General features: G+C 47.9%; 1 protein-coding gene across 1 annotated transcript in view; it reads right to left on the bottom strand.

Moving 5' to 3' along the window:
* Nucleotides 1-14,126: 14,126 nt before the first annotated feature.
* Nucleotides 14,127-16,209, bottom strand: part of ANAPC1 (anaphase promoting complex subunit 1) — a 121,478-nt gene continuing 119,395 nt past the window's right edge. Inside the window, exon 49 of the mRNA XM_067704375.1 lies at nt 14,127-14,845. The gene's annotated coding sequence lies outside the window, so the exon portion shown is untranslated. The remainder of the gene's footprint in view (nt 14,846-16,209) is intronic.

The following is a 16,209-nucleotide window of genomic DNA, read 5'->3' on the forward strand; positions in this document are numbered from 1 at the left end:
TGTCTGGTCACTGTTCTCGGTGGAAAAATAGAGGTAATCCCCCTGCCCCCAAACAAGGGTTTAGATGGAGTGAACCCCACCTAAACTTGACCCTGGGCCTTAACCTCCACGTGTGTCCCCAGAAGATGCTTGGATTCCCACTATTGAGCCATAAATAAACTAGGGGTTCTACAGCTACCACGGTCTCAAAAATGGTGAAAAAGTGAGGCGGCATCCTGAGAATTGAGGACAGTGTGAAGAAGCCTTTTCTTCAGAGGCCAAATTTTACCTAGTGATGAATAAGTGACACTGTCTAAATGCCACAAATCACGTGACTCGAGACGCAACGGGACCACGGACATGGTACGCGCCTGCCACAAAATATACAAGTTATTGTGTAGTGGGTAGGATCTCAGTTTGGGAAGGAGAAAGTGATGCTGCACAACGATGTGAATGTACTTAATGTCGCTGAACTGTACACTTAAAAACGGTTCAAATGGCAAATTTGACTTATGTATATTTTATTACAATAATGAAAATGATAAAACATTTCTAAGATTAAAAAAAAAAAAAAAAAGCTAGCACAGAGCTGGCAAAGAAGAGGAGGAAATATCCACTCAAACGCCTGGATCAGGTTGGGTCAAATCTCCCTTAAACTTTTCAGTTACTTGAGCCAATAAGTTTATTTATTTATTTTGGCCGCCCCACGCCTCATGTGGGATCTCAGTTCCCCGACCAGGGATGGAACCCGCGTCCCCTGCAGTTTAGGCACAGAGTCTTAAGCACTGGACTGCCGGGGAAGTCCCATACATTTTTGTTTAAGTCTTAAAAGAAAAATTGGCCAAACTTTTAGAGAAGCAACCGTTTTGCACTTCGCAAGGTCCAGGGGCGCCGTGAGCAAGGGGCTTCCAACATACAGCAGTGACTCAGGTGCTGCGCAAACCGAGAGGCCCTCAACACACCCAAAGAGCTCTGAAAACCATGTAGGGAGTTCTAGCCCCAAGCCAAGGCAAGTGGTTCAGCCCCAGAGCTCCTTTTTTCACTGCGAGTCAGTTTTCACCAGGTGGGAGACACAGAGCCATTGACCCCAAGCAAGCACTCAGCAGAAACCTTGCTTAGCCTCAGACACTTGTCATCTCGGATTTAAACTTGACCCAGCCTGCCCCTGCCGCAGGTGAGATAAAGGTCAGGGAACAAAAGAGTTCAGCGAGGCTCAGAATCTCCATGGTTAATCACTTCCCACCCGATTTGACAGCCACAGATATTTTTCCCTCTTGCCCTCAGGCATGATCTCAACACAGGGTGAACTTGAAACTTGCATGTGAGGTACACACGCAAAGCTGACACACGAGAGCTGGAAGGACGCTCAGAAGGCCTGACTCTCGCACGGACTGTGGCGAGATGTATTTGGTTTTCTCGGGAGGACAACACAGACCTTTGCACAGTGCTGAGAGTTCAACACTGGGGTCATCCCATCCAGAGATATGTAATCATCTTTTGCCTAAAAGCCACATACCTTAATTACATGTGGATCCAATAAACTTCTCGAAAATCATTGTACAGATAGGGACCCGTGGATGTCAGGAAGACTAGTTATATGTCCCAGACTAAAAGTACCCATTTGGGAAACAAATTGCTACAGTCACCTTGAAAAACTGTTAGGCAGTATCTTACAAAGTTGAATATACGTCTACCCCACGACCCGGCAGACCGAAGATAAATGAAAACACAAGTCCACACAAAGACCTGTACATGAATGGTCACAACCACTTTATTCCTCATCACCCAAAACCAGAAACACCTTGAATGTCCATCGAGTAAAGTCAAATGGTGGTGCGTCCAGACAGTGCAAAGCCACTCAGCAAAAAAGAGGAACAACCACGGATACCCGAGAGGACAAGCCTCAGATAGATTCCGCTGAGGGAAAGAAGCCACGTGCAAAGACTACACACTGCTCGATTCCATTTATCTGAAATTCTAGAAAAGGCAAAACCATAGTGATAAAAAAACAGGTCACTGGTTGCCGGGGCCAAGGTGGGGATGACTCCCAAGAGGTTAAAGGGGACCTCCTGGGGCGAAGGAGGGTTCTGTATCTCGATTGTGGTGGTAGTTATACAACTATGTATAATCACCAACATTCATTAAGGGTGCTCTTAAAATGGGTTGATTTTCTGTTACACAAATTACATCTCAATACTTTTTAAAGGTCCCCACCTCCGTTCTCCAAAAAATCAGTCTATAGACTCTGTCCCTGTCCTTCTTTAACAAACTTGCTGTCTGCACCTCTGTTCCAGCACAAAGCTGTGGTTACATGGAACGAGAGGCCGGGAGGGAATCCCTGGTGTCCCATCCTTGCTAGAAAAAGGTGGTCTACGTCAGGGCACACCTTCAGAAAGCCAGAATGGGATCCACAGGCTGGCCACTGATGTGTCCCAGTAAAAGCAGACAGACATAAAGCGATCCACCCCAGAGGGGATGCATTCCATCACCCCACAGAAGAGGGGCCCCCAGAGAGGAGGGGTGCACCCCAGGTGATCACAGGTGAAGATGGAGCAGGTCATGCAGGTGCCCAGAGGGGAACATTGCCCCAAGGATTAACCCTGTGAGTTCCTGGACCACTAAAGAAAGGCCAGCATGATCTTTAGAAACTGGCCGTAAAAAACACGAAGGATCCCAAGGCGTAAGCGCCACGAGCATCTGTAGCTCAAAGGAATAAGACGAGTCTGTGAAAGTCAGAGGGACAGGAACACAGCAGATGTAAGTACTGAGATGCGTCATCCCATAGAGCCTGGTCAGATTCTAGAGAACCAAACTTCTCTCTTTGTTCCTCGCTAGAAAACAAACCATGAAGCTGCTTCTTTCGGGGGCAAACAATGAAGGTCATCTATGTTATTTTTTCAAATTGACACATGCCCTGAGCCTGGGAAGATTCTTGAGCAGGCATGTGAAGTGCCCACGGTGGGAGTCTGCAGGTCAGCAAACTGACCACACTCCCTTCCCCCACCTCACTGTCCTGGAAGGTGTTGGGCAAACACAGGACGACCAACGCTACCACATTACATGCCAACCGTTGCTACCAATTTTTGCGAAATAACAACGACAGCATCACAGATTTTCTTGAAGCCAAAACCCCAAATAACACCAACAATACCGCAAGAGTCCCCAAATTAAAGGTTGCCACAGCCAGGCATGAAAGGGCTGTGAGGCACCCCCAGCCGTGGCCCTCAGTCTCTGCTGAACTCTGCCCACATTCCTGATTTCACAAGCCACAAGAAGGTGCTGGGCCATTTGCAACCAAACTCCAGGGAATTTGCAAAAATAGAGGAGGATAGCTAATGCCCCGACTCAGCAAAGAATCTACAACCTTCGCATTTCCCAGGGCTCCGGGTCAAACGAGCTTCCCCTACTCTACTTCTGCCTACTCTACCTTCTGTCCTTCTTCCCCCCAAGGGCTACGCTCCTCAGCCTTGGGAGGAAGGAGGGTTCTCTGCTCTGTAGCCCCTCCAGGAGAAGAAATGGCCAATCATATCCTGTCTTTGGTTAGTTAACAAAAGATATAAGCTACAGGGGAAAATGCGCAGGGTCGTTCGCTCATGCGTGGCCAAGCTGGATCTGCATTCACTGCTCTCTGCCTGCATTCTATACCCATAGACACAACTAGGTTGTATTTTAAATTGCCTGCCCGGAAGCTGAGCTTCTCTCCTGGAAAGGGAGCTTCTCAAACACCAGCAAGTGTATCTCAGAACTGTAAAATGAATAAAGAGATACCTGAATTAAGTAGAGGCAGGAGACCAGAAGGGGGAGCTCTCACGCCCTGCGACCATAGCACACAGCCCAACGGGAAGAAGAAAAACGCCTCTTCTTTCCTGGTGAGGACTCAGCCAATGAAAAGCCATGGACTCCTTGTTTACTATAACCCTCTCAACTTCCTCTTCCTCTCTATAAAAGCATCCTCATTCTCTTGCTGTAGGGAGACTTCCGTGTGGCTCACCATGGTTGCAGACACCAAATTGCAATTCTGTGGTGATTCCTGATAAACCCATCTTTGCTGGAGAAATATCCGGCCATCTATTTATTTCAGATCAACAACTACCGGCAAAGACAGAGGCCAACCGACCAGGGTTAGGGATGCGTGTGCTGTGGGAAGCCATGACCAAAATGAGCGCATCCTCGAGACCCCCCCCCCAGGTCTGCTCCAGCCATTCGCCCCCCAGCCTTCCTGTGCCTTTAGCCTCAGCCTCCAACTCCCCATCTGTAAAATGGGGCACCATGCTGTGACACGGGTGTGTTGTAAAGAAAGAATGAGATGAAATCAGAGAAAGGGAGAGGCCTGCTCCCTTTGGATAAATGTGCATACGCCATGTCCCTGGCAATGTTATTAGATATTTCAAACGATAAACTGTTAACCAAGATGATTACTGGAACAACCTTCCAGAAGTTATTAGCTTCCATTTAATAACAAGCCATTACCCACAAACAACCCATTAATTATCAGCCAACAAACGTCTTAAAGTTTCCAATGCTCGATGAATGATGTGATTTTTTTTTTTAATAATAAAACTGGAATTCTCCTGCACTTGAATGAGTTGCACCTGCCTCTGGGCAGCTCGGCTGTTGGCTGACTGCAGGAACACAGCAGAAATCTGGGAACAGCCTTCTCCCGAAAGGCTGAGACCTTCCGAAGTCCAAACCCCAGTTTAATCAGAAAGTGGCAGTTCTTGTGCAGGGACTCATCCCTGACCGGCGGGGCGGGGTGGGGGGGCCAGGGGGATGGCAAAGAGTCCCAGAGCTGGGGCTCCTCTCTGGCTGCCTCTCACTCCCCACTGCAGGGAGCACGTCCATCTGTCTGCCAGGGAGCCGTCACTGTGGGCTGTCCGCTGGGTGCAGCTGGAGAAGTCACGCTATCACTCTCATACCCTGAACTTTCTCCTCTCTCCCCAACCTTATGCTAAGCAGACGTCCAGAGGAAAGAGTGACAACACTGAAAAGCACCTCCGCTTCTGTTCCAGAGGCTTCTACATGCATCATTAGCTCGTTCAAACCTTGCAGCAGCTCCAAAGTAGCTATCATCACTCTCGTTTTTGCCAAGTTCACAGAGCAAATACGTGGCCAACGTGGGACTCAGGTGCGCGCCTGCCCGAGGGCATCACCCAGCCAGCCCACCTCACCAAGCACCCTGACCCTTCACGGAAAGGCTTATTACACCCGCCCTGCGGGTCTCCCCCTCCGTGATTCTCAGCTCTGTGAGGGCAGACTGCCTTTTACTGACTTGTGTCTGCCACAATGTAGCTCCTAGGGGATGTGCAAGAAAAGTTTTTGAGATGAATGAATCTAGAAATCAGAGGCCAACCCACAATATATGCAGTTGACCCCCAGAGAATGTTTGGCGGGTGACTGAAGGGTGCTGTGGGCAGACACTTCTGGTGACCGCTGCCCCACTTTGGATAAATGGGCATGCGCTGTGTCCCTGGCAATGTTATTGCATATTGCAAACGCCTTGAGAATATGGTGGCCAGGCAGAGGACTTCAAGCTTCCCAACCTCCCTGGTCCTATTCCAGGGAGAGGCTCGGTGAGGAAGGGATTCCTGGGACCTGCCACCCGTGTGGGGGGCAGGAGGGCGACACAGTGCAGTTAGCAAATCAGCCTGCCTCGCTCCTGTCCTCAGAGGACCTGTAGCTGTGTCCTCTTCAGCACTAGCCTGGTGACACCTCAAGAAATTCCAGTGACCTAAGATTGGGCCAAATGAAGCTGCTCTCTAGTGGGTCCCTGGGGTGTAGATGTACACGAAGAGCTCCGTGGTTGGATGCTCTGAGGAGATGGCACAGGGGGAGAGAACTTCTTTATCGCAAGACCACCTTCATAAGAAGCTATCAGGTTGCCTAGCCCACTCAAAAGAAAGTCCTAGAAAAAACAAACTTAGCTTCTAGTGTCCACACACCACCTCACACCCATTAGGATGGCTACTCTAAAAAAAAAAAAAAAAAAAGAAATAATACATGTTGACAAGAATGTAGAGAAATTGGAACTCTTGTGCACTGTTGATGGGAATGTAAAATGGTGCAGCCACTATGGAAAACAATGTAGCAGTTCCTCAAAAAATTAAAAATAGAGCCACATGATCCAGCCGTTCCACTTCTGAGTATATACCCATGAGAATTGAAAGCAGGTCTCAAACAGATAGTTGTATACCCCCGTTCATAGCATTATTCACAATAGCCAAAAGGTGGAAGCAATCCAAGTATCCATCAACAGAGGATGGGAGAAACAAAACGTGGTCTATATATATATTGGAATAGCATTCACCCTTATAAAGGAAGGAGATTCTGACACCTGCTACAACATAGATGAACCTTGAGGACATTATGCTAAGTGAAACAAGCCAGACATAAGAGAACAAATACTGTGTGATTCCATTTATATGAGGTACTTAGAGTAATCAAATTCATAGACAGAAAGCAGAATGGTAGTTGCCGGGGTTTGCAGGGAGGGAAAAATGAGGGGTTAGTGTTTAATGGATACAGAGTTTCCATTTCATAAGAGGAAAACCTATGGAGATGGATGGTGGTGATGACTACACAATATGAATGTATTAAATACTACTGAACTATACACTTAAAATGCTTAAGATGGTAAATTTTATGTGGTGTATTTCACCACAATTTTTTAAAGTGTCCACACATATTAAAATTAAAAGCACCCAATCCTTACTCCCCCATGGTTGACCAGATTACACTTTTTGTTTTGCTGTGATGTGTCTCCTCTTCAGTTTCACATCCATCTGGTGCCAATTTTATTAATGGCAGAATGAGATTCAAATCAACTTTCCTCCAGAGAAAGGATGAACCCGAGAAGCAGGCAACTTGCCAGGATCAAAGAACAGGAAAATAAGCCAACATCAGTTCAGAAGGTGCTGCCCTGCGGCCTAGCCCTTCTGAAACCTGCCATGTGGGGGAAGGGGGAGGGGGCAGGGCAGGAGGAGGACCAGGTTACAATCCAAAAAATGTATTATCACTCTCCATCCGGGTTCAAAATGTTTCTTTCGATGAGTCACAAAGGTTAGCTGGGAGGCTCTTAAATTAAAAACCCACAGGGTTTTCCTTTTATAGACTGTCCTCAGGAGACCTCTCACTGAGTGTTCTCCCTCGGTCCTCATCCCCAACTGGCAGCTGCTCTAAGCATGTGTGTTTACAGAAATACCAGTAGTTATTGCATGTTCCCTTCCATGTGATTAAGCATTGCCATAAAGCCCAGGCTGGATTAGAAATAGATTTTTCCCTTCTGAGAAAGGCTGAATGGGGCAAAGCCAGTGGCCATGGTGGGTGTCTTGTGCCACCTACTGGCCACTGATGGGATTACATAGCAATCGCCTTAGGGGTAGACGGGGCTTTGCCACCTGCCAGTGAGCAGGCCAGAACCGCTGCCCCGCCCACACTGCAGGGCAGGGGGTAACTGGGAAATGCCACCAACCAACCATCCCACACTGGAACTGATCTCCAGTCCTGTACTCCCTAGTGAAGGGCTCCAGTCACCTGAGCTATTGTCTAAGGAAGCAGCCCATTGGGTCTCTTGCTGCCAGGAGAAGGGCACTTCAGGACAAGGGGAACTTACATGGCAGCACTATTCACCACGTGCACGTTTAGACTTGGAGATGAGGGGCGTGCACTCCACTGTGGTTTGCAACGTTATAGCACTTCCCAGGTAGCTTTGGACAAATGTATCTCTTTTGATCCTCATAACAACCTTATGAGGTAGGTTCCATTGTTCTTATTTTAGAGGTGAGGAAACCAAAACACAGAGAAGTGGGCTTCCCTGGTGGCGCAGTGGTTGAGAGTCCGCCTGCCGATGCAGGGGACACGGGCTCGTGCCCCGGTCCGGGAAGATCCCACATGCCACGGAGCGGCTGGGCCCGTGAGCCATGGCCGCTGAGCCTGCGCGTCGGGAGCCTGTGCTCCGCAATGGGAGAGGCCACAGCAGTGAGAGGCCCGCGTACCGCAAAAAAAAATAATAAAAATAAATTTAAAAATTAAATAAAAAAATAACACAGAGAGGTCTGGTCACTGGGTTAAATACCTTTCTGTCACACAGAGGGAAATGAAGGGTTATTGGGGTACTTACTTGCTTGGAAGTGGAACTACAATTCAATGGTTCTTTTATTGTCTATTTTCCAAATCAAACACACCAACATAAAGATGTCTGAGTATTCTCTTAACAGTTTGGAAGATCCTACTTGAAAGTTCCACAAGCAAATGAGCATCCTCACCTCTGTAGCCACTGCCTCATTTCTTGGTTCATTTCAACAAATATGGATTGACCATATTCTTCTGAGTTCCAGGCAGGGCAGTAGGAATGAACTAACTACTCCATCTCTTAGCTTATGATAGGGGCACTCTTGATGCCAACAAAAGTTTGGCTATTTCCCAAATAAAAATTAACCTTAAATAATGAAACTTTGTCACCATGGAGGGTATTCATGCTCTGAAGCCATTCACAAAGAGTTTGGGGCAAGTCATGCTCTCCTAGGTGACTACCTGGGGGAGTGACCCACGGGCAGGAGCCCAGGGCACAATGGGCTTCCTGGAGTGATGGAGGGTGGGCTGATCCTAACTCAGCCCAGGTCCTGAGTTAGGACTGTGTTGGCACCATCAACCTGTTGGGCTGATATCCTGAAATCCAACGAGACCCTGGGGCTTCTGGCCTCCGGAAAGACGAGTGATCAGGCCACCGCAGTCACCAGCCTCCACCTGCAGCCACAAGGACCCTGGGCAAGGCTGTACAGACCCTGCTCCGGGGCAAGGCAGCCCTAGAGGAGGGAGCCTGAGGGAGAAGGAGGGAGACAGGAGAAGGGCAGGTGGGGTTTGCTGTCACTTTCTCCCCCGTCCTCCAGGCCCACCAAGAGGCCACTTTCCTGTCTTCTCAACAGCCACGTGTGAAAACATTTGATCAGCCCCATGACCAGGTCAGGGAGGATGAGGAAAGCTCTCCACCACCCCCCACCCCTTCCGCAGCCTGGCTCTTGTGCCCTCGCCACCTCTGACTGCCCGGAACCTCTCGTAACCTGCCCCCTGCCCCAGTCTTCCCTCTCCGGTGCCCTCGCAGACCCACTGTGTTCTGGGTTGTCTCCCCTACCTTTACCTTGCACATTCCCTTCATTCCCCCCACCCTCACCGAAACTCAGTGCCCTTGTAGTCAACCCCAGAGGTCTGCACCCGCCTCATTTGATCAGAACATGTCCTGTGCTTACTACCTTTTTACTCCCCACTCCATGGACTCACGGTGGGAACTCACGCTAAACGCCATCTTGAGAACAGTGATTTGTTTGTGTGGTTGTTTCTGTGTGCCCGCCTAGTTTTTCTCCTCCTGCCCCACGCCCCCCCTCCTCCCCCTTCTTTTATAAGAACCCAGCATGTAGGAACTAAATTTATTTCATGCATATAAACCCAGGCACTTGACTAAATTATTGTGATGAATAACAGAACAGAAACAAATAAGAAAGTGGAAACTGACATCAACTCTTTAAACAAGTATTTTCTTAATTTAAATAAATAAAGGACCAAATAAACTAGAACCTCAGTCTTCCTGTCCCATCAGTGCTTAGCAGTAGCCAGAGAGAAAACAACTTTGTACTTCAGGGAGTGATGTCCTTTTTGACACAGTACTCCCAGCCATGACCATGACTTTCAGCGGCCCTATCTCTGGCCCTGCTCACGGAGCCTGTAACTCATAGGCCCCCTGAACTTCTGCACCCACTACACAGGAACGCTGGACTGCATGACCCAGTCAGCGCAATCCAGGATTGGCGCATAACATCATTTAACCTAAACGCTCACTGAAGAGGGAACATTAGCATGGACCCAATTTCTATCAACAGGATAAAAATTACTTAACTTCTCTGAAAGAGAAATGGTCTCTAGATTAATCAACATCCATAAATACATTTGAGCTTCCTAATAAGTTGTCCTATAAATAATGCGCATTATTTCTAATTAAATTAATTAATTAATTAATTAATTAATTAATTAATTAATAAATTAATTAATATAAATTCCTCACACTCATGTAAGCCTTTACACTTTCAGAATACTGGCCATATGTTATCATGGTAGCCCCTCAAGAACTACATGCAGTGATAATAAATACAGTCCCTGTACATTAACAATTTAATATGCTCATATTTTTACAATAATTTTAAAGTACAACCCCCCTAAGCATATGTCCTCTGAAGCGGTTGAGTACACGGTCCCGGAGAATTTTTGCACAGCAACCCGGACGCTCTGTGTTGCTGTCCAGGCCTTCTCCCAGTAGGGGGCACTCTAAGCCAACCTAAGCACATCCACTAGGCACCATCAGCGCCTGATACCTGGCTAAGGCCTAAGGGGTTTCATGCACCAGCCAGGCCTCCCAACAACCCCGGAAGGCAGGGACTGGGCTGTGTTGGCCATGATCCCATATTCAGGGCCAGAGTGTTGGTATAATTACCTCCTGGAACAACAGACCATATTTGGAGCCACACTCTCTCCCTAAGGCGTTCTCTAACCCTCAAAGCCCTTCTACCTAAAATGAAGGAGCACTTGAGTTTTGTTCCCCTCTCAGACCTATGAGGGGAAAAGGAAAGGAGGCCTTAGTAAGACCATGCCTGTCCCCTGTGCTGGGGAGGCCATCCAGCCAGGCCTAAGTGGTCACAGAAAGAGAAGGAGAAAGGCCTTGGTAGTCTAGGGGGTCCTCAGACAGCCTGCTTGCTGTGGGCATTTCTCAGCCTCCTTTGGGGAAGAACAAGCAGCCATTCCCAGAAGAGGGATCAACGGGCCACAGACGTTCTCCCCCAGCCCAGAATCACCTCTCCCCTCCCCCACCTGCCATGCTACCTCCAACTCCAAGTGGTCCCCCCCATGCACCACGACCCTGTGTCAATAAGCCACACCCCTGTGTGAGTGCCCTCCCACACTGACTCTGGGCGTGGCCATGTTTTTCCTTTTCCGTCCTTTTACTTAACGTGTGTTAAAAGCGTGTGGTTGGGTCTTGTTTTTTTACGCAATCTGGCAATTTCTGCCTTGAATTTCTGTCCTACCACTTTTCACCTACTGTAAGAAACTCTCGTAGCCCAGCCTCAGGCTGCCATTAAGGGACTCACCTTTTCCTTGTGGTTGGATGGTGGGGAAAGCCATTGTTTGGGAAAGTCTAGGCTCATCTTTAGGTCCACCTCCTGCAGGGCTCACAACGCAAGCACCACAGGAATGTGTATGCTCTCTGCATTCTCTCTGCTGACCAGCCCCTTCTCCAGTGCTACTTCCCCAGCAAAATTCCAGGGGAAGGGAGAGAGTTGTTGGACAGGGAGATGGCTAGTTGCATGTGGAACTCTTTCAGACCCTAACAGCTTCCCCGCACCCAGGACGCTTCTTCTCCGTCTGTGCTCACCTGCCCCCAGAGAACTCCAGGGCTCTCAACTCACCTGTAGGGGGTGTGTCCCTCTGCAATTCAGCCCATCGCAGCTTCCTTACATCTACCAGTCTTTGAAAACCCCATGAAACGTATGCTTTTTATTCTATATAGTTAATTCTTTCATCAACATGGGAGGAAATTGTTTATATCTTTCTACATCGTAATCGGAAGCAGACAACCCTATCTTGCTTAAGCCACTGACGTTTGTGTTTCCGTTATACAACCAAGCTTAATTCCTGGGCTCATAGTATAGAAAAGACAATCACAACTAGCACTGAAGGTGTCCAGACAGCAGGGACGGTCAAGTACACAGGCACCAGTCTCACTGGAATTGTCTCTCATGTCTGCAAGCAGCTGCTGGCCACTACAAGATTCAAAAATTGAATTTGAAAATATTTGTACTGAGTCCAAGATCTCTAGTTTGCTGGCAATTTCCCACACCTCCTCTTATTACTTATCCACTTACTTCATATATTTAAGTTTTCTTCTGGCCCTTATTGACATTTCAGTTTGATACTCAGTGAACACTGAGGAATTCCGTGCATGTCCCCCAGCAATCATGTCTACTCTGCTTTCCATGCAGATATTTTGCATCTCATGGCAAAGCTCCCATAAGCTCATTCATTTCTTTGCCTCTCATTTTCTACAAATATAATCATTTTCTATTAAAGTCAGATGGGAGAGTGCTTGGAACAGCACAGTGTCTCACAAATCTGGGATCTATCTTGGATCTCTTCCTAACAGTCACAAACATTTTCCAGCTCAGGGGCACTTCTCTCGCCCTTAGCATCACAAGAGAGACCTAGAGGCCACATCTGCCTGCAACGCTGGCCTCCATGGAAGACTCACATGTCTTCTGCTCTCCACCAGCAGGAGAGGCGGCACTGAGGTCTCTGGGGAGTGTGTGGCCTTGAGCATCTTTGTGCAGAGCCGGTCTCAGGGGATGTAGCCTCGGGACTGCACAGAGGAAATAATCCGAGCTATTCAGGAGGGTGTTGAGGACAGAGAGGGGAGAACAACTGTGCCTGCAGAAGTCAATCTCCCAGTCCCAACTCCACCTCACCCCATCAAAACCCAAACAGCTCATCGCAAAACACAACCAGCCCTTACACTAGTGAGAAAAATGGGTCTCTCTGCACACGAGACCATTAAGCAGAAACCAAATTAGGCTGGCCATCTCCTCTTTGCTTGCGCCAGGGAAGGGAAGGGAAGTCTGCAGAGGAAGAAAGTACAAAACAGCACAATTCTTTGCTTTCTTTTTTTAAAACTTTTACAATTTTGAAACTATTGTAGATTCACATAGAGTTGTAAGAAATAATACAGAGAGCCCGTAGGTCCTTTACCCAGGTTCCCATGGTACCAACTTGCGTAACTACAGCACAATATCCCCAGCAGGAGAGGAGTTCTGAGGTCTCTGGTGCGTCTGGCCTCAACCACAAGATTGCCATTATTACGATCCATCCACCTTATTTATACTTCACTTCTTTTACATTCACTCAGTTGTTTGTGCGTGTGTGTGGTACTGTGCAATTTTATCACATGTGTGGATTTGTGTGACCACCAGCAGAGCCAACATCCACAACAGTCCCATCACAAGGATTCCTCATGTTGTCTAATAGCCACTTCACTTCCTACCCTCACTTCCTACTCTCACTTCCTACCCTCAGCCCTAAGCTCTGCCCACTACTATTTTCTCCATCTCTATAATTTCAATAATGCTATATAAATGGGACCATACAATATATAACCTTTGAGATTGACTTTTTTCTCTCATATTCTGTGAGTTATTACAGAATAATTTTCTTTTATTACTGAGAAGTGTTCTATGCTTCACTTTTCTTTAAAGGCATCTTATAGTCTCTTCTGATTTCATGGATAGAAGAATGTGCTTAATGTCACCTCTTCGTTTTCAAAATTGTTAGGTATAAACATGATCGAATGAAAAGGAAAAGAAGTGTACGTGAAGCACTCTCAGTTTGCATTTTTCTTCCTAATTTGCTGATAATTTGCATTTATGAACGCAGCTTTCAGGGAAACCACTTCCTGTGTTGAACAGAGTTTGTTAATAATAACAATAAAGGCTAGAAACTCAAAATGTAACCGCAACAAAAATGTTACTGTCCTGGACCTCTGGTTACAAACAAGATGGCGTAGATGAACTTTTCCCTATTCTTCCTGCTAAGAACAGTGATAACACCTGGATATTATATATGAAACATGAGAAGACTCAAGGGTGGAGAGAAAAAAGCAGATTGGGTAAGGACCCCAGGACCTGAGGAACAACATGGCAGTAAGTTTTTCAGGTTTCTTCATGGCTTCTTATATCTCAGACTGGGCTGAAGAAGCCAGCAAACTAGAGGCTTCAATGGGTGCAGACAAAAAAGCCCCCAAGGGCTTCCCTGGTGGCGCAGTGGCTGAGAGTCCGCCTGCCGATGCAGGGGACACGGGTTTATGCCCTGGTACCGGAAGATCCCACATGCCGCGGAGCGGCTGGGCCCGTGAGCCATGGCCGCTGAGCCTGCGCGTCCGGAGCCTGTGCTCCGCAACGGAAGAGGCCACACAGTGAGAGGCCCGCGTACCGCAAAAAAAAAAAAAAAAAAAAAGAAAGAGAGAACTTAACAAATATAACAATAGAGGTAGGTTGAACATAAAAGAATGGAAAAAGATATGCTATGTAAACATGAGTCAAAAGAAAACAGAGTGGCTACATTCATATCAAATAAAGTAAACTTCAGAGCAAAGAAAACTTCTCAAAAGATGTAATAGGAAATGTTATCTAAATGTTCCCAAAATACGCAGAACAATTCCAAGCTCTTTCTCAAAGCCAAATCCATGACACCTCTACTTGGGAACTCTGAGTATTTCCTCTAGCTGCCCAGCTGAGAAGATAGTAACTAAGCTACTCCTTTCCCCACAATGGAAGAAGGTGAGCACCCAGTGTACAAAAGGGGCTCTTTGAGCAAAAGGCTCAGAGCAGATTTGTCTCATCAAGAACTCCAGCTAGACCCCAGCTAAGTGAAGAAGCGAGACAAGAGATGCACAGGCCAAAAAGGATTGCTCCACTTGGCTTCCACCCACACTCTGGGGGTCATACATTAACAGCTGTTAGTCCCAGATGCACCAGGAGAGTGGGGACGGGAGAGAGGAGGGGTGATTCAAGATTCTTGAGAAGAAACAGAGGTTTCCCCCAAACCTTTCACAATCCAGGTCAACGCTGCAAGCGCTTCCGTAAGCTCTGGTCATCTGAGGGCAGTGCTCAGGGAGTGCCCGGCACAGCGAGGAGACTGCCAGCTGTGGGGTCTGGGATCATCGTCTGTGGAGTTCTCCTCCTTGACTTCAGTACCATCCGGTGGATCCAACATATCTCCATTCACAATTTAAAACAGTCTCCAAATCTTGTCAAAGCATCCGGCTTACACCATCCACCCACTGCAAGAGATGAATTTACAGTATTGTGCTGGGTCCCTGGGCGCATTCCAGAGCGAGATGTGGTTACTCAGCTCTAAGGCTGAGGAACAGCAATTACCCTCCTGGTCTAAACTGCGGCTTCTATACTTGTTCTACATCTTTGTTCAAAGTCATTAAGTCATTAGTCCGTACTGGGAGAATGGTACATGTACATGCATGGTTGCTGTGTAGTTCACAAAGGTATGTCCATGGTTATTATATTACTGTACCCTCAGAATCACAGGCATACCTACCTCGTCCAGAGTGACTCAGATTGAATCTAGGACACCTGCCTCTCAGTGTGGGGGCGGCACCAGACCCACACTGGGGAAAACAGCAAGTCCCACGGGATATGTTTCCATTCTGCTTACCTATCTGAGTTCATGGTTTTTCCTCTGCTGCTGACGGTGTAACCCTAACAAAGGCCTCCTCTAATTTCAGTAATCGAATATGACCTGGTCAGCCGAGAGCATGGTGGGGATGCCCTCATAATCCCTAATAGTGTGTCTCAGCAAAGTTGGTTGCCTTCTCAACGTGCAGCTACAGCAGCGACCTCTATCGAACATGAATGTTGGCGTCCATTCCACAAAAAAACTGTAAAGTCTACTGTGTTCTTCAAAAGGCCATGCAAGAATCATCCTCCTGACCCCCTCCTGGACGCACAGCGGCAAACCCGCAGTGGAAAGAACAGCCAACATCCTACCACCAACACCAACACCCACAGAGAAAGCCAGGTGGGTTCGCAGCTCACACCCTGTCAAGGAAGAGGGAGTGGAGGAAACCCACAGACATCTTCCCAGCATCAGCAGCCAGAGACAGAGCCCAGCTGCACTTCGCTGCTAGCAGTCTCATAAAGACGGGATACAGAGGCTGGTACCACAAGCATCACCACCATTACCACCACACGGGAAAAGAAACGAGCTTTGCAGAGCTTCTCATCACAGGAAGGGTGGAAACAGAGGTGAACACTTAACTGGAAGACCAAGATAGCCTCCTCTCCCTCCCCCCTCAAGTTCGGAGAGCTGACACCACCAGGAAGGGAGGCAGGGAGGACACACCTCTCCTCCCCTTGCCTCCAGAATGATCCCAGGAAGCTCCACGGCCATCAGCACCCTACTTAACACCCAAGTCACAGGCAAGTTGAAAGAGGGAATGTTTTAAAGGAAAAGCATAGGGACTTCCCTGGTGGCGCAGTGGTTAGGAGTCCGCCTGCCAGTGCAGGGGACACAGGTTCGAGCCCTGGTCCAGGAAGATCCCACATGCCGTGGAGCAACTGAGCCACAACTACTGAGCCTGTGCTCTGGAGCCCACGAGCCACAACTACTGAGCCTGCGCTCTAGAGCCCG

This window comes from Pseudorca crassidens, chromosome 14 (genome assembly GCF_039906515.1).
Source record: "Pseudorca crassidens isolate mPseCra1 chromosome 14, mPseCra1.hap1, whole genome shotgun sequence".
NCBI lineage: Eukaryota > Metazoa > Chordata > Mammalia > Artiodactyla > Delphinidae > Pseudorca > Pseudorca crassidens.